Genomic DNA, 23510 nt, shown 5'->3' with positions numbered 1-23510 from the left:
CATAGCACTACTTATTAGATAAAAAGTGCATGTTTGAAAATCCTGGAGAGTGCCTCAATATTTGAGGAGTTATATGTGTATTGAAATAGCAAGACTTGGCCCCAAAACAAAATACCTCACAGGAACAATAGAGTCTTTATGAATTCTGTATGATTAAATAACGTTTAGGTAAAAACAAATATATATATATTATTCCTTAGAATGCCCAATGACAACAGTTTGCTCTATCAGTGAAATTTCCAAAATGTCCCTAATTCTCTCCAGCTAAACAACTTTTCTATAACTTAAAAGACAAACAAATATTATACAAAAAAGGGACATGAAACCCCCATTTTTTCTTTCATTATTCAGATATAGAATACAATTTTAAACAACTTTCCAATTTACTTCTATTATTTACTTTGCTTCCTTCTCTTGTTATCATTTGCTGAAAGATTTATCTAGGTAAGCTCAGGAGCAGCAAATAACCTAGGTTCTAGCTGCTGATTGGTGGCTGCATATATATACCGATTGTCATTGGCTCACCCATGTGTTTGATCAGCAACCAGTAATGCATTGCTGCTCATTCAACAAAGCATACCAAGAGAACAAAGAAACATTTATAATATGAGTAAATTAGAAAGTTGCTTAAAATTGCCTGCTGTATCTGAATTATGAAAGAAAAAAATTGGTTTTCATATCCTTTTAAAGGGCCATTAAACCCAAAAATGTTCTTTCATGATTCAGATAGAGAATACAATTTTAAACAACATTCCAATTTACTTCTATTACCTAATTTGCTCCAATCTTTAGATATCGTTTGTTAAAGAAACATCAATGCACATTGGTGAGCCAATCACATGAGCATACCTCCAAACATTTAAAAATTCAAAAGACACCCCCCATTTGAAATGTGGTGGCAGGAGCGGGGACGGGGCTTAAAAAAATCATAAGCAAAGTAATATAAATAAAATTCTAAATAAAGTCATATATTTTAATACTCTTAGGCAGCAAATCAAACACAAGCTCAAACCACTGGTATAGCTATGTGAGCTCTGTATTTAATTCACCTTTGCAGAAACAGTGTTAAATATTATTTATCTTAATTGGACATTTAATAATAGATTATTTAAAACTGTTCTCTGCTTTCCTCATTAATATTCTATATTCTGGCCTTTAAAGTTAGCAAAAATGCACAGTAACACACTACATAGCATACACTTACACATGCACATACACACACTACATATCATACACTTACACATGCACATACACACACACTACATAGCATACACTTACACATGCAGATACACACACTACATATCATACTTACACATGCAGATACAGACACACACTACATAGCATACACTTACACATGCAGATACATACACACTACATAGCATACACTTACACATGCAGATACATACACACTACATTGCATACACTTACACATGCAGACACGCACTACATAGCATACACTTATACATACAGATACACACACAGTACATAGCATACACTTATACATACAGATACACACACACACTTCATAGCATACACTTATACATGCAGATACATACACACACTACATAGCATGCATAAACATGCACATACACACACACTACATAGCATACACTTACACATGCAGACACACACTACATAGCATACACTTATACAGGCAGATACACACACACACACACACACACACTGCATAGCATACACTTATACATACAGATACACACACTCTACATAGCATACACTTATACATACAGATGCACACACACACTACATAGCATACACTTATACATGCAGATACACACACACACACACACACACACATACACACACTACATAGTATACACTTACACATGCAGATACACACACTTCATAGCTTACATTTATACATGCAGATACACACACACACTTATACATACAGATACACACACACACACACACTACACAGCTTACACTTATACATGCAGATACACACACATACACACTTATAGATACAGATAGACACACACACTACATCATATATGGGTATCTGTAACTCATTGTATGGGGTCCTGGGGTTGGCAAGCACATTAGCTGGCAGTCTGAGGCTGCCACTGTCCGTTACCCTGGTGATAGCACTGCTCATCGTATAAAACTGAAGGCATGCTAGCATTATCACCAGGGGTAGACGTCATCACTACCAGGGGTTAGAGGTCATCATTACCTGAGGTCAGAGGGTATACAGCCTTCCTACTCCTGCTTAACCCACACACCATTATTTTTCCACAAGGAATCTAACAGGTATATAGACCTGGGAGAGAAAAGCCAGCTGCTTCTGAGTATGTGCCCAATAGAATTTTAAAAAAAAAAAATTGGGGGAGGGCAATGCAGGACAGATGGCTAGCAACCCGGCAGACCCCTAAAATCAGGACTGTCCCGTGAAAATCGGGACAGATGGGGGGGTATGCATGAGGCATCTCTGTGCAGCCATCTATCAGAAACTACTGAGCCTATCTAGATATGCTATTCAGGAAAGAATATCAAGAGAATGAAGCAAATTAGATAAAAGAAGTAAATTAGAAAATTGTTTAAAATTGTATTCTCTATCTGAATCATAAAAGAAAAAAATTGGGTTTCATTTCCCTTTAAGTGTGTTTCTGAAGTTATTGTAGTTGTAATTGTTTTAACCAATTATCAACACATTTTCTTTTGATGTGCGAGATATCCTTTACTTAATACAACTATAGATGTTACTGGCAGAAATTCCCACTAAAGATATGCTCAGAAAGATGGTGAAATGTGGCCCAATGGATTTTGAACATGCTCTCACCTTTACAATGAGGACCCTCTGCATTCTCATGATCATCTATGAATCCAACCCATAATATTGGAGTTTCCAATTAATTTTATGCAATTTTCACCTCATAAAGCCATCCCTTGACCACAACATAGTCCTAACTGGTTGATGCCCACCAAGATTTTATGAATTTTCAAATCTATAGTTAGGCACAACATGTTTGACAAGCTGCACATAGGGCTTCAATTATGAACCTGAAGATGCAGCTTTAGAGTCAATGTATAGAAAAGGCCCCGGATGACAGCATGGAAGAAGGGCACCTGTGACCCCACTTCACCCCCAGGAGTGGATTATTCCAGAGGGGTGGGGTTGGGGAACTGTTATAAGTCCCAGCACTGGAAGTGAGGTCACAGGTGCCTTTCTGGAGCAGCACGGTAGGAGGTGTGTTGTACACTTACTTACCTGAAGATGGAGGCCTTGTTGCAGGAGTTGCTGTCGGCGGCAAGGAGAAATGGCGAAGGTTGGATCCGGCAGCAGTTGTCCACGGCTGGGGAGGCAGCCACAACAGGTCTGGTGGTGGAGGCGGCAGTCGGGAGCGGAAGACGGCCGGCCAGGAGGTCGAGGCCACCGGAACGCTTGAGCCCGGAGGTCGGCAGGAGGAGATCCGGTCGGGAGAGGAGCCAGCCAGCAGGTCCACAGGAACAGGCGAGGTCGGAGAACGGCAGAGGCCAACGGACTGGAGCGGGAGCTGAGGCCCGGCCGAGGGCGGCGCCGGGGTCTGACGTCATCACGGCACGTCAGCGGGCGGAAACAGGGACATCGAGAGGTCGCGGCAGAGCAGGACGGACCGGGAGAAGCGCTCGGGAGTCAGGTAAGCAGCTGAGTTATCGAAGATTGGGGGCCTGAAGGCTGAGCTATCGAAAATTGTTTAAGGGGTGGCGGGACGGCAAAGGGCAAGGCCAGGAGGACGGCCGGGGGGGGGGGGGGAATTACGTCGGGCAGCAAGTGATAAGCCCGTAACGCCGGGATAAGGTGGCATTCAGATAAAGAAAATATGGGACAACTGGCTGGATGGTAGGCCCGGCCGGGAATGGGCCTCCGGGGGGGGGGTAACAGCTAACGGGGGCCTATAGGGTTGGCACGGCCAGGCATGAGGCCGGGGGGGGGGGGCCGTTGCTTAGTGGCGAAGGTATAAGCAAAAAAAAAAAAAAAATAGAGGGCCCGGGATGGTATGCGCGGCCAGGGATAAGGCCGGGGGGGGGGGGGGGGGCAGGTTTTGGCGGCAAAGAAATGGGAAGCCCTAAGTAGGGACAGACACGGGTTAGCAGCCGGGAATAAGGCCTGGTATTGATGCGGGACAGCCGCGGGTGACGGCTGGGAGCAAGGCCGGGGGGGGGGGGGGGATTTTGCTATGTCCTAAATGCCGTAGTTTAGTAGTCAGTCTAGACTGGGGGGCGGTCCGGAGTGAGACAGGACTCCCTCCTTTGCAGCGTGGGAGAGCTGGTTTTAATGCACTTCCTTTTGCGAGTCATATGGTATTTTCCCTCATGTTTCTATTGTAATGTTGTTGCTCTCCCCCTCCCCTCTCTCCCCCCCCTTCCTTTCCTCTTTTGCCCCTTCTTTCCCCCCCTCTCTCCTTTCCCTCCCCCCCCCCCCCTTCCCCCCCTTCTTCTTTTTTGGTCGGGTCCTTGAGAGGGGAGGGTCGGGTAGTGATGGGACGGGGACACAGGGGCCAGGTACCCAGTTGGTGATAGGGATAGGGGGTAACAAGGGCGCGTTAGTATGGGGTTCCCAAAAAAAAAAAAAAAAAAAAAAAGAGGAGAAGGGGTAAATAGTGACGAATAAAGAAAGGGGTTATATGGTGGATTGTGGAGGGGATGGTGGGGTTTTTGTGGAGGGGCAGGTTTAATGATATGTTGTGTTGCAGGGGTGACCAGGGGAGAGGTGAGAGTGGAGGCTCAGGACGCCTCTGGAAGAGGCACTCCAACGCAGCAGGATCGGTTTACGGAGCCACCGCTTGAGCTCAACGCCAGTGGTGACTTTCCAGATGAAGAGGAGGATCCCTTGGAAGGCACTTCAGCAGGACCGGTAACGGCGAGTCAGGTAGGAGATCTGTCCGCCTTGGCGCAGATTTTACAGTTATTGTCTCCTCAACGGAGTGGAGGGGGGCAGGGAGCAGGGCTCCAAGGGGAAGGGACGGGGGGTAGGGGGGTTTCAGAAGGGAGAGAGGTTACGGCTATATCTACATTGCAGGCGCCAGTAGCAGGAGGTAGGACCGGGAGAAGAGACACGCGGCCGGACAGGACGGCGACCTCGGGAGTACGCAGGAGGTCTAGGTCGCCGCGGAGGAGGACAAGAGGAGGAGGATCACCAGCATCACCCACCTGGGCTCGGGTGGACAGGAGCCGCGACCGGAGCAGGTACGGCAGGGGGAGGTCACCTGCCCGAAGGGAAGCGGTACGGAGGAGGCTGGACGTGAGCAGAGGAAGGGAAGAAGTAGACAGGGACAGAGGCCGCGGGGAGGAAGCAAGGCCAGTACGCGAGGAGGGAGCAGGAACGGTGCAGCAGCCAGCAGGTGAGGTGGCTGGTGGGGCACCAAGTGTGAATGTGGCTGTGCCTGGTGAGAGGGAAGCTATGGTTTCAGGTTTGAGAGCTTTACTGGCGTCGTTGGAAAACCCGGGAAGGGGGACTTCGGTGGCGGCAGCGTGGACCACGCCAGGGCTTACCCCGGCTGTGGGGGGGCCGCAAGTAGCGGCGGCAAGCTTGGAAACCCCTGCGAGCAATGGGGGAGAGGTGGTTAGGGTGCCAGAAAGCGCATTACGGAGACCATGTCTCTGTTCGGTTGGCCCTTTAGGGATTCACTTAACCAGTGAATTGAGAGAAAAGATCGGAAAACGGGAATTTATAGAGATTTTCTCCCTGTTACCCCTGGAGCATGTTCTAGAGGTTAAGGAGGATGAGAAAGAAAAAGGGAAAAAGGAGGAGGAGGAGCGTAAGAAGCGTTGGCGTAAACTGCCAAAGACATTTATTAATTGGTCGCGTGCCTTTCGCATCTTGGCGAGTGTCATATGCGAGAAGACCCCAGATCAGGGGGCTTCCTTGTTTTGTTATTACGACGAAATCTCCAGTGCATACGGGACCTACGGGGGAATGGCGTGGTGGCGGTACGACGAGGGCTTTAGGCAGCGGTTGGCGGTTCGGCCGGAGATGCGGTGGGACGACAGAGATATGAGCATTTGGCTCGAGATGATGACCCCCTTGAGGGGTGGACATTCCTTTCGGGGCTCTGGGCAAACGCCCGGGGGCAGGGTCCCTGGGGGGTCTGGACCTGCCCTTAGAAAAGGAGTATGTTTCCAGTTCAACGACGGGCAATGTAAGTTTGGGGCCTCGTGCAAATACAAGCACGAGTGTTCCGGTTGCAGGGGTGTGCACCCTTTCGCAAAATGCTTCAAGAAGGGTAAGCAAGGGTCCCGGGCGGGGGATGTGGGTGCACCGGGCGCGGACGCCGGTGAGGGTCGAAAAGATGGCCCCATGGTTAGAGGCTTACGCCAATAAGCGCGGTCGCGCGGTAGATTCGGAGCTACTACTTACGGGTTTTAGCTCGGGCTTTATGATTCCATTTAGAGGGGAGCGGACGGAAGGGGTCCCGAACAATTTTAAGTCTGCTAGGGTACACCCGGGGGTACTAAGAGAGAAAATTGGGAAAGAAGTCCGATTGGGCAGGATGGCGGGTCCATTTTTGGACCCCCCATTGCCGGACCTGAGGGTATCACCATTGGGGGTGGTTCCTAAAAAGGCCCCTGGGCAATTCCGCATGATCCACCACCTGTCGTACCCTAAGGGACTGTCGGTCAATGATGGCATTGATCCGGAATTGGTCGCGGTAAAGTATGCGTCGTTCGACAAGGCCGTGGGGTTAGTGAGAGCGGCGGGAAAAGGGGCTTTAATGGCGAAAGCAGACGTTGAGTCTGCTTTTCGGCTGCTCCCGGTGCATCCTCGGTGTCATCATCTGTTGGGATGCATGATGGACGGAGCCTTTTACGTGGATCTTTGCCTCCCGATGGGATGCTCAATTTCATGTTCCTATTTCGAGAGGTTCAGCTCCTTTGTAGAGTGGGTAGTGAAGCAAGCATCGGGGATTTCATCTATGGTGCATTACCTAGATGACTTCCTGTTTGTCGGTCCGGCCGGTTCGGCGGACTGTGATCATTTGGTCCAGGTTTTTGGGCAGGTGGCGGGGGATTTTGGTATCCCTGTGGCCGCAGATAAGTCAGAAGGACCTACGACGTCATTGAGTTTTTTGGGAATCCAAATGGATTCCATTAAGATGGAGTGCAGGTTACCGGAGGACAAGGTATCTGACCTCAAAATGGTGATCGGCGGGATGCTGGCAAGAACGAAAGCTACCCTAAGGGATATTCAATCTTTATTGGGAAAGTTGAATTTTGCCTGCAGAATAATTCCCATTGGCCGAATATTTTGCAGACGTTTGTCATTGCTGACGGTTGGAGTTTCTGACCCAAGACACCATGTCAGGTTGACGAGCGAGGTCAAAGAGGACTTGAAGGTGTGGCGAACTTTCCTGGAGGAGTTCAATGGGCAGGTGATCATGCAGGAAACAGGCTGGTCGGACGACCAGCTGTGTTTATTTACAGATGCAGCAGGAGCTCACGGTTTTGGGGCCTATTTGAACGGCCAGTGGTGTGCGGGCAGATGGCCCGAAGTATGGGCCGAATGGGGCCTGACCAGGAACTTAACTTTTTTGGAATTATTCCCGCTGGTCGTGGCCCTAAAAATTTGGCCGGAGCAGCTGGGCAACAAAAGGGTTTGTTTCCATTCGGACAACCAGGGAGTGGTATGGGCAATCAACCGGTTAACGGCGAACTCGCCGGCGGTGATACGGCTCCTGAGGGTGTTTGTTTTGGAGTGCCTGAGATGCAACATATCTTTCAGGGCGGTGCATGTCCCGGGACGGTTTAACGTTATTGCTGACGCTTTGTCACGATTTCAGTGGGACAGGTTCCGAGAAGTGGCCCCAGAAGCGGAGCGGGACGGAATTGCATGTCCAGAGGACTTGTGGTACCTGGGTTGCCAGGAATGGTGAGGTTAATCAGAGGGGCATTGGCTCCTAACACATGGAGGGCTTACGCCCGAGTGTGGAAGCGGTGGGAGCGGGTGCTACTGGATGAGCAGTGCCAAGGATACAGGAGGAGTGATTTCCTGTTATGGATGAGCTGGGTAGGTTCCTGGGAGAGGGAAGGGCTATCGCCCTCTGAAGTTCGGAAGAGGATGGCAGCAATGGCTTTCCTTTTTCGATTGCTGGGTATTGAGGATCTTACAAAAAATTTTGTGACCAGAATGGCAGTCAGGGGGATGTGTAGGAGGGGATTCCGGACGGATGGTCGGAGGCCAATTACTTTTGCAATTTTGCAGGGGTTGGTGTCGGAGCTGGATAGGGTGTGTTCCTCAAGGTATGAGGTTCTGTTATTCAAAACTGCGTTTGTACTGGCTTTCTTTGGAGCGTTCAGGGTGTCGGAGCTGGTGGGAAAGAACCGTTGGGATGGGAGCGGAATGGGTAGGCAGGATGTAGCGGTGGCGGAAGGGGCAGTAGAGTTATGGGTCAGGAGGTCCAAGACGGACCAGGAGGGTAGAGGGACAGTAGTGGTTTTGCAGGCAATTGGCGGGGATTGTTGCCCAGTACGGGCGGTGCGAGAATACCTGGAGGTGGCCGGCTCTGCGGCAGGCCCGTTGCTGGTACATGCGGACGGGACGTCACTGTCGCGTTTCCAGTTTGTGGCAATAATGCGAAGGGTCTTGGGTTTGATGGGAATTGGGGGCCCGGAGTTTGGTTCGCATTCGTTCAGAATAGGTGCGGCGACGGAGGCGGCTAATTTGGGGTTGGACGCTTCGGTGATTAGGAGGATTGGGAGATGGAGATCAGAGCGTTTTCGGGGGTATGTGAGACTGGGTTTGGTGTCCCAAAGGGGGGGGTACTGATAACTTTTAATTTGTTTGGCAGAGCCGGGGAAGTGTTGGATCGTAGGACATTCCTATGTGTACTGGGCGAGGAAGGCAGCGGCAGTGAAGCCAGATGGGACTCAGTTGGGCTTTGGCAGGGACCATGTTATCATCAGATGGTTCGGGATTCGGGGCATGAAATGGTCCCAAGTGGTGGGCACGGTGGTTGAGCACGCCAGGCTTTTCTCCCCCCCGAAAGTATTAGTGGTGCATTCAGGCGGAAATGACTTGGGATGTATGCCACAAAAAGAACTAATTGAGGACATCAAAAGAAGTTTCGATAGATTGTGTCAGCTGTTTCCAGGTATGGTCCTGGTTTGGTCGGAGATTGAGAGTAGGGTAGTTTGGAGATCGGCGTGGGATGCAAAAAAGCTGGAGGCTTCCAGGCGAAAGGTCAATAGGACTATATCTGGGTACGTAAAGGGGCTAGGGGGCGTTGGCTTACGCCACGTAGAGTTCGAAGGGGAGTCGGGTAAATGTTTTTACCTAAAGGATGGAGTGCACCTCAATGAAGTAGGGCTACATTTATTTAATTTTACTCTTCGGGAGGGAATAGAAAAGGCCTTAGCTTTGGTTGGCGGTACTCGCTAGGGAGCGAGTTGTGGCGGAAGTGCTTGCTAATTTCTGTTGAGGCTTACGCCTAATGGAATATGGTGGCAGTTATGGAGGTGTAAGCTAAGGAATGTGAGGAACGCCCAGCCCTGGAAGGGGTGGGGGCTTATAGGAAAATAAGAGCAAGCACTGAGGTGGATTGTAAATATTGTTGAAAGTTAAGTGAAATGTTAATTTATTGGTTTGTTTAATAAATAAGCTGCGGCCTTTTCTCTCCCAATCAGGTGTTGTGTGTTTATTGATCAAGTAACGAGTAGTGGGAAAATGTGGGGTCAAGAAAAGGCCCCGGATGACAGCATGGAAGAAGGGCACCTGTGACCCCACTTCACCCCCAGGAGTGGATTATTCCAGAGGGGTGGGGTTGGGGAACTGTTATAAGTCCCAGCACTGGAAGTGAGGTCACAGGTGCCTTTCTGGAGCAGCACGGTAGGAGGTGTGTCCCGCCCTCCCTCCCTGAATGGTGAATTAAGTGATGTCGCAGCACAGGCGGAAGTGCTTGCTAATTTCTGTTGAGGCTTACGCCTAATGGAATATGGTGGCAGTTATGGAGGTGTAAGCTAAGGAATGTGAGGAACGCCCAGCCCTGGAAGGGGTGGGGGCTTATAGGAAAATAAGAGCAAGCACTGAGGTGGATTGTAAATATTGTTGAAAGTTAAGTGAAATGTTAATTTATTGGTTTGTTTAATAAATAAGCTGCGGCCTTTTCTCTCCCAATCAGGTGTTGTGTGTTTATTGATCAAGTAACGAGTAGTGGGAAAATGTGGGGTCATGTAAATTCATGCACAGGACAGCTGCTTCCTAACCTCAGAGATGGCAGAGTAAAAACAATTGGGGTGATCCTTCTGGGATGAATGACTAATTGTGTGAAAGCAAGGGCAGGTTTGAAAAAGTAGCACTTAAATCGATCAGCATCACTGCTTGCAAACAGGGGCGGACATGTTACCTGCTTGGGAACCTTCTCAACCCATATATGTGTAAATGTGGCCTGTAAGGGGTGATAGTGAATGCTGACAAAATGCCAGTTAAAGATATGTAAAATAAGGTCAGGTACCTCAAATCTCACCATAAAAATCTGGCTCTGGTAGATTTGCCCTCCTTTGCAAGGGATTCTCATTCCATAAGAAGTGCAATTACTTGAATTCTGTAAGCCGTCTAATATTCATATACATAGCATACACTTACACATGCACATACACACACTACATATCATACACTTACACATGCACATACACACACACTACATAGCATACACTTACACATGCACATACACATACACACACACTACATAGCATACACTTACACATGCAGATACACACACTACATATCATACTTACACATGCAGATACAGACACACACTACATAGCATACACTTACACATGCAGATACATACACACTACATAGCATACACTTACACATGCAGATACATACACACTACATTGGATACACTTACACATGCAGACACGCACTACATAGCATACACTTATACAGGCAGATACACACACACACTTCATAGCATACACTTATACATGCAGATACATACAAACACTACATAGCATGCATAAACATGCACATACACACACACTACATAGCATACACTTACACATGCAGACAGACACTACATAGCATACACTTATACAGGCAGATATACACACACACACACACACTGCATAGCATACACTTATACATACAGATACACACACTCTACATAGCATACACTTATGCATACAGATGCACACACACACTGCATAGCATACACTTATACATGCAGATACACACACACACACACACACATACACACACTACATAGTATACACTTACACATGCAGATACACACACTTCATAGCTTACATTTATACATGCAGATACACACACACACACTTATACATACAGATACACACACACACACACACACTACACAGCTTACACTTATACATGCAGATACACACACATACACACTTATAGATACAGATAGACACACACACTACATCATATATGGGTATCTGTAACTCATTGTATGGGGTCCTGGGGTTGGCAAGCACATTAGCTGGCAGTCTGAGGCTGCCACTGTCCGTTACCCTGGTGATAGCACTGCTCATCGTATAAAACTGAAGGCATGCTAGCATTATCACCAGGGGTAGACGTCATCACTACCAGGGGTTAGAGGTCATCATTACCTGAGGTCAGAGGGTATACAGCTTTCCTACTCCTGCTTAACCCACCCACCATTATTTTTCCACAAGGAATCTAACAGGTATATAGACCTGGGAGAGAAAATCCAGCTGCTTCTGAGTATGTGCCCAATAGAATTAAAAAAAAAAAAAAATTGGGGGAGGGCAATGCAGGACAGATGGCTAGCAACCCGGCAGACCCCTAAAATCAGGACTGTCCCGTGAAAATCGGGACAGATGGGGGGTATGCATGAGGCATCTCTGTGCAGCCATCTATCAGAAACTACTGAGCCTATCTAGATATGCTATTCAGGAAAGAATATCAAGAGAATGAAGCAAATTAGATAAAAGAAGTAAATTAGAAAATTGTTTAAAATTGCATTCTCTATCTGAATCATAAAAGAAAAAAATTGGGTTTCATTTCCCTTTAAGTGTATTTCTGAAGTTATTGTAGTTGTAATTGTTTTAACCAATTATCAACACATTTTCTTTTGATGTGCGAGATATCCTTTACTTAATACAACTATAGATGTTACTGGCAGAAATTCCCACTAAAGATACGCTCAGAAAGATGGTGAAATGTGGCCCAATGGATTTTGAACATGCTCTCACCTTTACAATGAGGACCCTCTGCATTCTCATGATCATCTATGAATCCAACCCATAATATTGGAGTTTCCAATTAATTTTATGCAATTTTCACCTCATAAAGCCATCCCTTGACCACAACATAGTCCTAACTGGTTGATGCCCACCAAGATTTTATGAATTTTCAAATCTATAGTTAGGCACAACATGTTTGACAAGCTGCACATAGGGCTTCAATTATGAACCTGAAGATGCAGCTTTAGAGTCAATGTATTGTAAATTCATGCACAGGACAGCTGCTTCCTAACCTCAGAGATGGCAGAGTAAAAACAATTGGGGTGATCCTTCTGGGATGAATGACTAATTGTGTGAAAGCAAGGGCAGGTTTGAAAAAGTAGCACTTAAATCGATCAGCATCACTGCTTGCAAACAGGGGCGGACATGTTACCTGCTTGGGAACCTTCTCAACCCACATATGTGTAAATGTGGCCTGTAAGGGGTGATAGTGAATGCTGACAAAATGCCAGTTAAAGATATGTAAAATAAGGTCAGGTACCTCAAGTCTCACCATAAAAATCTGGCTCTGGTAGATTTGCCCTCCTTTGCAAGGGATTCTCATTCCATAAGAAGTGCAATTACTTGAATTCTGTAAGCCGTCTAATATTCATGTACAATAGAATAGGAGTATTAGGTTTTCTTTGATAAAGAAAAAGCCTAAAAGTAATTTCCTGGGGTATTCCACAAACTTTCATTGAAGAAAAAAAATATATGGCCACACCAAATGTGTTGTTGTTGTTTTTTTACATTTAATATCAGTTTGTGATTTGTGCAACTGGTATTTTAATTGAAATTTTCATAAGCTTAAAATTATAATTTTGTACATTAAAAATGCATGGAAGTGCACTGGAAATGACTCCAAAACTGTCCTTTATGCAGACAGGTTATATATGTAATTCAGATTTGTAAAATCCCTGAGCTTCACAAGGATCTTTTATTGTTAAATATGAGTGTTGAATTTGCAGATATGTAAAAGTGGTTATTCAGAGGTCTTTGGGTTGATAAATATCTCTCAGGGCTTCATTTGTTAAACTGGGGGTGCAGCTTTGGAGCCCTGCAGAAATGTTCATGCAATCTAGCTTCCTAACCTTTCCGACATCCCTAAAGGGATAATTGACAAGCCCTGCTTTCATGCAATTAGTTGTGTGTAAGGGGGGGGGGGGGGCTGCACAAGGAAACTCTTGTCCAATAATTACTTCAGACTGTGAATACCTAAGAGTGAGTGGACAAGTTCCCAGACTGAAAACATATAGAACAATGATTTATCCCTTTATCCACATATAGAACAGCGATTAACCCTTTACTCATAAACACAATAGCATTTTCCCTCTTGCATTTTTAGCCACTTACCACAATAACTGGACTTATATTTTAAATACATTTGCTGTGGACTACAATCCCCAACATTCCTTGCATTGATCATCCTGCAGCAAATCAAGGCAATGAGGTGGAGACCTGACTGCATGTTCCAAAATCGTTTTTTAATACATAATTTATTTAAATAAAAGAGCTATTGAAGCACCAATGGTGTGAAGTATCTAAAACTATCTTGCTTACCTTATTACTTTCCTAGTCAAATGCTTAATTTCTTCAGAAAGAAGTGAAATGTGTTGAGCTTTTAGACTGCCTGATATTGCAATCATCTACAGTCTTTACAAATCAACAAAACACTGTATCTTTCACTAAATGGACATTGAACCAATTTTTTTTATTTTGTGATTCAGATAGAGCATGCAATTTTAAGCAACTTTCTAAGTTACTCCTATTATCAAATTTTCCTCATTCTCTTCGTATCTTTATTTGAAAAGCAAGAATATAAGTTTAGATGCCGGACCATTTTTTGTGAAAAGCTTGGGTTATTCTTGCTGATTGGTGGATAAATTCACCCACCAATAAACAAGTGCTGTCCAGGGTCTGAACCAACAATTGTCTGGCTCCTTAGCTTAGATGCCTTCTTTTTCAAATAAAGATAGCAAATGAACGAAGAAAAATTGATAATAGGAGTATCTTAGAAAGTTGCTTAAAATTGCATGATCTATCTGAATCACAAAATAAAAAAAATGGGTTCAGTGTCTCTTAAGGACTCAATCATTTATCTAATGATTTTTCTACAAAATTCACAATTGACATTGATAGGGATTTTGGTAGATAAATCATCTGATAAGCAAATCTAAAGAATTGTGATCAACTCATAAATGTGAATGATTTTTTTAAAAACAAACTAATGTAAAAATGAGTACTGTTAAAAAGTGTGCAACTTAGATCATACCCTCCAAGGTGTTCTATGCTGTTATTTTTTTGTAATTTAGAAAGACTGATGAAAGGACACAAGCAATTCAACAAATGATACGTTATCTTGCATCAAGCCAGCTCACTCAGGAAACAAACGTTTACCCCAAGGCTCAAGAAAATAGAAAAAAAAGAAAAGATTTGCTTTATTTAAGCCTAGCAGCTGGCCAAAGGCAGTTTAAAAGTAGCAAATCCTTCTCAGTGGCAGACAATCACTTTCACCAACCTCTAAATTAACGGTTAATCCTTTCTCTTGAGGCCATAATTGGCACGGAATTGAAAGTTAAATAGCTTTAACCTCTTAGCTCCTGGAGGAAGTGAAAATGTATAGTAGGGAATTGAAATTAACTTATTACAATAGCTAAAAAAAATTATGATTTATGTACAAATTCACAAATGTATTTTAAATATTTTCCGTCCTCAATATAAAAACAAAGATGTGTCAAATTGCTTATATGCCATGTTAAGTATTTCTTAATCGAATAAAAAAAAGAAACCTGATATGGGGCAGGTGTTACAAAAAGTAATATAGCTTCTCTTATAAGAATACTAATAAGTATTCTAAATATATGTTTTAATTATTTCTTCTTTATTAAATATGATCACAGAGATGAGGCTTATTTGTATTAATGGTACTAATATCAAGAAAATGTAATATGTACAATTATACAATTATAATATGTATATCAAGCTGCAATTGTTGAGGACCAGGTCCTGCTCTTGTTGATAAGTCAGAGATGCAGCATAGCAACAACTCTATTGCCCCAGTGGTGGAGAACCGGCTCTTACAAGCATCAGTGGCTCAAGCATTGTAGCAGCTCCCATGTAATGGGAAAATCTACTGCTTTCTATAACACAATAGTATCAGCATCTTAGGCAGTGGTGGTTCTTGAACTTAATATTTGTGAGGCTAACAAAGGTGGTGAAAAAGTTGAAAGCTACAGAACACATAATATTTGGAGACACTTGGCAGAGTAGGCGCTGCCCTTCACATCCCAACCGGGTGCTACAAATGTGTTTGGAGGTGCGTTGCACCCCCACAGAGTCACCACTTAGGTCTGTCACTCTTGTGTGTGGTGGACTGTTATGCTGTGGCAAGCTCCTTTTTGCTAGTAACACATAAAAGCTGCTGTAAACTAGCATTTATCTATTGAACAACATTTAGCAGCCTAAAACTCAATGAATAGGATAAAAAAATAAAAAATTATGCATCTTCGCTGTTGCCCCCCCCCCCGGCAATTAATAAGAATTGCTGGCCCCATATTTCATTCTCTTCTATTACCTGATCTTGACCTGATCTTTAGCTATCGATGCACTCTCTCAAACTTCTCAAACTCCCCTTTTCCTCTTTCTGACCACCATCTTCTTACCTGCAACATATCATCCCTTCCTACAACTCTCCCACCTTCTACTCCTCACATCAAACTTCACAGAAGCATTAGGTCTTTAGATTAGCAACAACTTGCTAATTCCCTTAAACCACTCCTCTCATCCATTTCCTCCTTTTCCTGCCCTGAACAATCTATCTGCCACTATAATTCCACCCTTATATCCATCCTTGACAATCTCGCCCCTCTTACCACTGCTCGGAAATCACACACTCATCCCCAGCCCTGGCATACTCCTCTGACACGGTACCTACGCAGATGTTCCCGTACTGCTGAACAGCATTGGAGAAAATCACGGAGTTCAGCCGATTTTCTTCATTACAAATTCATCTTGAACTCCTACTACTCTGCCCTTAATCTCCACAAGCAACACTACTTCTCTACTCTTATCTCTAATCTTTCTTCAAACCCAAAACGTCTGTTCTCCACTTTCAATACTCTCCTCCGCCCTCCCCCACTTCCTAATACAACTTCTCTGTCAGCTCAAGACTTTGCCAGTCACTTCATTAACAAAATTGACTCCATCAGACATGAAATCAGCTCTCAACACAATTCGATTCTCTCCCCCCCTCAAACACTCTCACTCAAACACAACCCTCATAACCTGAAACTTAGTTCATTCTCCCCTGTTACTGAGGAAGACGTTTCAGCACTTATACTGCTCTCTCACCTCACTACCTGTCCCCTTGACCCTATCCCCTCACAGCTGCTCCCCTCTCTCTCTGCTACCCTTACCCCTATACTAACACACATTTTCAACCTCTCCCTCAGCACTGGTACATTTCCCTCATCGATGAAACATGCACTGGTCACACCTATCCTCAAAAAACCTTCCCTTGATCCTACCTCCCCATCCAACTACCGCCCTATTTCCCTCCTCCCTCTTGCTTCAAAGCTTCTCGAAAAACTAGTATATGCACGCCTATCCCATTTCCTTACGTTAAACTCCCTTCTTGACCCGCTGCAATCTGGATTTCATCCCTATCACTCCACAGAGACAGCTATTGTTAAGGTCACCAATGACCTACTTACAGCTAAATCAAAAGGCCACTTCTCTCTGCTTATCCAACTTGATCTGTCCGCAGCCTTTGACACTGTCGACCACCCTCTTTTGCTCCAAACCCTCCAATCCTTCGGCATCTGTGACACAGCCCTTTCGTGGATCTCTTCCTACCTGTCAAACCGTACCTTCAGTGTAGCCTTCTCTGGGGCCTCCTCTGCCCCGTCACCACTTTCTGTTGGAGTACCGCAAGGCTCTGTCCTCGGTCCCCTTCTCTTCTCAATCTATACATCATCACTAGGTTCCCTAATTAAGTCCCACGGTTTCCAATATCATTTTTATGCCGATGACACCCAAATCTACTTCTCTGCACCAGAACTATCTCCTTCCGTGCTAACCCGTGTCACTAACTGTGTTTCTCACATCTCCTCCTGGATGTCCTCTCACTACCTCAAGCTAAATCTCTCCAAAACTGAGCTCCTCATTTTCCCCCCTTCTTCCAAAATCTCCACCCCCAATATCTCTATAACTGTCGACAACTCCATCATTACCCCTACCCCGCATGCCCAATGTCTCGGGGTCACATTTGACTCAGATCTTTCCTTCACTCCTCACATTCAGTCCTTGGCTACAGCCTGCCGCTTCTACCTTAAAAACATCTCTAAAATTAGTCACTTCCTTACACAAGACACAACTAAGATTTTAATCCACTCTCTCATTCTTTCCCGCCTTGATTACTGCAACTCTGTCCTCTCTGGTCTCCCCACCTGCCGCCTAGCTCCATTACAATCCATAATGAATGCCTCTGCCAGACTCATCTTCCTTACACGTCGCTCTTCATCTGCTGCGCCTCTCTGCCAATCCCTTCACTGGCTTCCTCTTGCCTCTAGGATCAAACACAAAACTCTCACTCTTACTAACAAAGCCCTCAACTGCACTGCTCCCCCCTACATCTCAGACCTTGTCTCCAGATACTCTCCCTCCCGTCCCCTTCGCTCTGCTCATGACCTCCTACTCTCCTCCTCTCTTGTCATCTCATCACACTCCCGTTTACAGGACTTCTCCAGACTGGCTCCCATCTTGTGGAACTCTCTGCCTCGCTCCACAAGACTCTCTTCTAGTTTTAAAAGCTTCAAGTGCTCCCTAAAGACTCTACTGTTCAGGGACGCATACAACCTACGCTAACCTTTCCTAATACCAGTTCCTCTCCTCCACTGCAATCCCCTGAACCCTCTTAGCATGTAAGCCTAAAAGTCCAGCTGTTTGTAGATCACCTTCTTAAGAGCTGTCTACAACAGTGCAACTCTTGGCAGGGCCCTCTACCCTATAATTGTTTTGTTGTACTCCCCCTTTGTTTATAGCACTGCGGAATCTGTTGGCGCTCTACAAATAACCGATAATAATAATAATAATACCAACTTGTGATTCTGCTCCACTGCAATAACCTTCTACAATCCGTATACCATTCACAATATGATCCTCCCCATTACCCTAGGTTAGGCATTCCCCATCCTAAAGCTACCTAACAACCCCCACCCTTATACAAACATTGAGGTCTTCCTGAATCTTCCATATTTACCATTTCTTGTTAATTATTAGAGTTTCCACCTATAATGATACTTGCCCTTAGTGTTTATAATGATATAGACAAACGGCTAGATATAGTGAATTACTATTTCAGACCAAAATTAATACTTTGTTATCTGTAAGTACTGTATTTTTTACATTGGCTTCTAGAATATCCTCTCTTGTTGTGAGTTCCTGCAGCTTCTATATTGATCTGCATACGTAGACTTCTTATGCCGGATATTAGTAAATACAAAGAAAAAATAACATGAATTATTAGTTTATATATATATATTAAAAATGTGTGGCTATTATTAAACATTTGTAGCTTAAATAAAGGACTTAATTATTTTTTAATTTTGCAGATAGAAGTGGTGTGAAACAAGTACAACAAAAGCATACAAATAAAATGCATTATACATTAAGAATTATGCAAATAAAAAATCCCTATAATGATTATGTCAACAAATAACACTGACTTATGCCCATCATTCTGTTTGAAATAAACAGGCACAATTGGGATAAAGAGGCTACTCCCAGATGGTGATCCACCAAAAAAACAAGCTACTGAGCAATTGTTCATTCCTAGTTGAGCACTTGTCTCTCTCTCTGTATGTTTGAAATGAAGCTCACAATTAGAGGGGTATTTATCAAAGCCTCAACTATGCTGCATTTGCTGGCCCCAATACGCTCGCCTAACATCATGGCCGCGGACCTGAATATGCTCTCCATATTTATAAAAAAAAAGCCGTCATAAAGCCGCGCACCAAGTATGGGGTGATGAGCATCGGACTGTTGTTAACTAACAGTCATCGATCTCGCTGCCTCCCAAATAAAAACCCTATCTAAAAAACTTAAGCTCCCCATTGCCCTGAAAAGGGCATTTGAATGGGCATTGCCCTTAAAAGGGCATTTAGCTCTTTTACATGCCCAGACCCTACTCTAAAAATAAAACCCACCCAAAAAACCCTGAAATAAACCTAACACTAACCCCCGACGATCCACTTTCATTTTTTAAAGTTCCGCTTGAAGGATCCATCCAGACGGCCTCTTCTATCTTCATCCATCCGGCACGGAGCGGGTCCATGCTGAAGACATCCGGCACGGAGATCCTCTTCAATACGGTCGTCGCTGTAAACTGGAACTTGAATGCAAGTGACGTCATCCAAGATGGCATCCCTTGCATTCCTATTGGCTGAAAGGTTTCAATCAGCCAATAGGATTAGAGCTGCTAAAATCCTATGGGCTGTTCCAATCAGCCAATAGGATTTGAGCAGCTCTCAACCTATTGGCTGTTCCAATAGGATTAGGGCTGCTCAAATCCTATTGGCTTGAAAAGGAATGCAAGGGACGCCATCTTGGATAACATTCAAGTTCCAGTTTACAGCGGTGACCGTAAAGAAGAGGAGCTCAATTTAGTTTATGGCAATGTGGGGGGCTGGCGGTTTAGGGGTTAATAGGTTTAGTTAGGTGGCGGTGATGTTGGGGCGGCAGATTAGGTGTGTTTAGACTCGGGGCTTATGTTATGGTGTTAGGTGTAAACGTTACTGGTTTTCTACCATGTAAATCAATGGGATATCTGGCAGCATCGAACATAAGCTTTTGCTGCTTTCAGACTCCCATTGATTCCTATGGCATCCGCGGCCTCCATGGTGGCAGTTTAAAAACCAGGTACGCTGGGCCGGAATAGCTGTGAGCGTATCGGTTGACTATTTGATAACTTTAAAAAAGTGTCAAATAGTGCCGAATGTGTATTCAGAACATCTGTAATGACGTAAGCATTGATCTGTGTCAGATTGAGACCGGCGGATCGTATGTTACGTCACAGATTTCAACTTTTGCCGATTTGTAGGGTTTGATAACTAGGTTGAATCAAGCTCACCACAATTATGCTGCGGAATTCCAGCGTATTTGCGGTTGACGGCTTGATAAATATCCCGCTTAGTGTTAACAGCTATACTTTATATCAGAACTACTAGGACATAGCATAAACAGTATTCCCCATTGACCAATTTATATAACTAGTGGTGGAACTGTAGGTGGTTCTATCAGTGTAAAAGCACCAATCCTTGGACAACAGCTGGGTTGGTCCCACAGCATTTCATCCACAACCTCACTAGGGTATAACCTGTGTCATCTCTGGTTGCTCTCCAGGTTTGCATTGCAGTTTGTACAAAACCAACATAACTTCATGACTGTCATGTGTATATGGCAGCCAGGTCCAGTGCTGTTTCCTCTCACCTGCACCTTTGGCATGTTTTCATTGAAAATAAAATAAGCAACAGAACTTCCACGGTATTATGCATCTGTGCTTTTATTTTGATATATAGCTGGTACTGTGGTTCTGGAAGGTCATAGATTATGACTTTCTTTTGTTGCTCTTGGAAACATGGTCAAACAAGGAAATTAGCAGTGGTTGGCTTCTAAAAAAGCAGCGGTCTGCTTCGAATGCTGTTAGCCACCTCAGAAGTAGTAAACTTAAATAGATCCTGACTGATCCCACAGAGTTTTTTATAGGCCCTTTTCTTGCATATTTTTATGATTGAGAGCAGAAGCAACACAATTAAAAATGTATACAATGATAAATGCAGGCAGTGAATGCCACCTTACTGGCCTTGAATGCTGGTGAACAGGTTCCCTGACTGAGATACTTGTTTACCCTATGAATGGTAAGCCAGGGCCTTAATGTAAGCTATAACTAGGACATTTAGCTAACATGAAGAGGCTGCTGGATCATGCATTTGCCAATATAGTTTTCTAGATGTCATGGCTGCTACAAACCTCATGTTAAAATCTACTCTAAAAATGTTTTCTGATGGACAGAAATTTTCTCTTTGCAAAGTATTTATGGAGTTTATGGGTAAGACCTGTTTTATATTTGCATTGTGCATGTAATCAGACATCCCTGTTAAATTGTTAACATCATTCGATTTTTTTTCTAACTTAAAGGAACAGTATAGTCAAAATGTAACTGTCTTGATTCAGATTGTGCAGGACATTTTAAACTTTCAAATTTATTACCTGGTTATTTTGGTATTCTTTGTTGAAAGCTAAACCTAAGTTGGCCCATATGCTAAATTCCAAGCCCTTATCTAATTTTGCCAGTTTTTTTAAAGCTAGACAGCACTAGTTCATAGATAATTTTGTGATCACTCCTGTGGAGTTACTTATGAGTTAGCACTGATTTGATAAAATGTAAGTCTGTCAAAAGAACTGAAATAAGGGTGCAGTCTGCAGAGGCTTAGATACAAGGTAATCACAGAGGTAAAATGTATATTAATATAACCGTGTTGGTTGTGCAAAACTGGGGAACAGGCAATAAAAATATAATCTATCTTTTTTAAACAATAACAATTCTGGAGTAAACTGTCTCCTCAAACTGCAGCTATTCTATTAGATTGGAGTGACTGAAAATAAGAGGCAAATAAAGCTCACCTGAGCTTGCATACAGTGGATGGACAGGTTCCCTGCCTTTAAAATGTTTTTTCATGAATGGAGGTCATCAAGAGGCCCATTTATAAAGCTCCTTATGGAGCTTGGAGGCCTGTGTTTCTGGCGAGTCTTTAGACTCGCCAGAAACAGCAGTTATGAAGCAGCGGTCTAATACTACAAGGTGTGGGTCACTTATTAACTGTTTCACTGCTGAGTTGCTCACAAAACTGGCCTTAGAGGGAACACTGCTTGAAAATTATAGGGAACAGTAAGGAATGAAGGTTTTGTGCAGACACTGAAAATGCTGTTACCCCCCCCCCCATACACACAATTTGAGCTCTTATGTGCCTCCCATTGTTCTAACACATACAGAAGGGTCGGACACCTCCACTAGGCAACCAGGGATTATTGATTTGTAATAACATTTATAAATAGAGTATTAGAAGAACATTGGAATAAGAAATGCATTATGCCATAGAACTACCCCACAAAAAATGCTTGCACCCCAAATCCTGCTGCACAGGTTTAGTTCTCCTAGGCTAAAATACACCTCTATTGGGCAGGGGTTGTTTATTCATTATGGTGCCAGAGGGTTCTATTCAGGTAGAACCTTTTCATATTTTTTTTTTTTAAATCATAGATTTTTATTCAGGTATTTAGCATATCAATAAAAGAACTGTAATAACATAACATCACTTACATGTGACAACCTATAGATATACAATATAAATGAAAACAATGTCATATAATACAGGCATCTTTGAAGTTGACACAACCAGGCTAAACGTTACTTTAGAGACCCAACAAATAACGCTTGATGTACATATATAAAATACTTCTGCTGGGTTATGATACCTGATTTTTAATATTATATAATAAAATGAGCAATCCTCTCAAGCTGACTAGTTCGCCTAATAGTGTGATATCCAGCAACATTTTGAAAAATAGTGAATAAAAGATTATCCCATGAAATGAATGAGAGGATAAGATATTTGATAATCATAACTTGATATGAGTAGCTACTGAACTTTAAATTGATAACCAAACTCTAAATTTTGAAAACATTAACTGATAATTGAGGGAGCATAAGATGTTGCAGTAGGAAATTTACTATTTAGCTTTCGACACCTAGATGTTACCTAGACCCATGACTTCAGTATAGGGGGTTTATACAATAATAATAGGATAATTCTCACTTGGGTGCTGAATGCATAAATAATTTATATTAGTAGCACATTTAGTATTGCATTATTATATACTACCTATAGGACAATAAGTCTGCCACCCATCACTTAAATATAGATAAGATGACCAATAGGACTCCCACTAAAAGTGAACGCAACATACTGTCGTCTAGTAACTAGGTTTCTTAAAAATGTCCCATCCCCCTAATACCAATAAGGCTCCTAACATATATTCTGAGGTAATTACTGAACACTTTTGCCTCCTCTCTTCATCAATAAATTAAATAGGTCCACTGAGTTGAGCCAGTATTTCAATCTGTCAAGTGTGAACCTAAGATTCTGTATCACTAGAGTGGAGGTACAATTAGGTTTCCCAATGCATGTTTCAGTTACATAAGTAAAAGAAGCAGATAAAGCAATAAATATAAGGAAAACAATCCA

This window comes from Bombina bombina, chromosome 3 (assembly GCF_027579735.1).
Source record: "Bombina bombina isolate aBomBom1 chromosome 3, aBomBom1.pri, whole genome shotgun sequence".
Taxonomy (NCBI): Eukaryota; Metazoa; Chordata; class Amphibia; order Anura; family Bombinatoridae; genus Bombina; species Bombina bombina.
The sequence above is the reverse complement of the archived record's forward strand: the minus strand, read 5'-3'. Positions refer to the sequence as shown.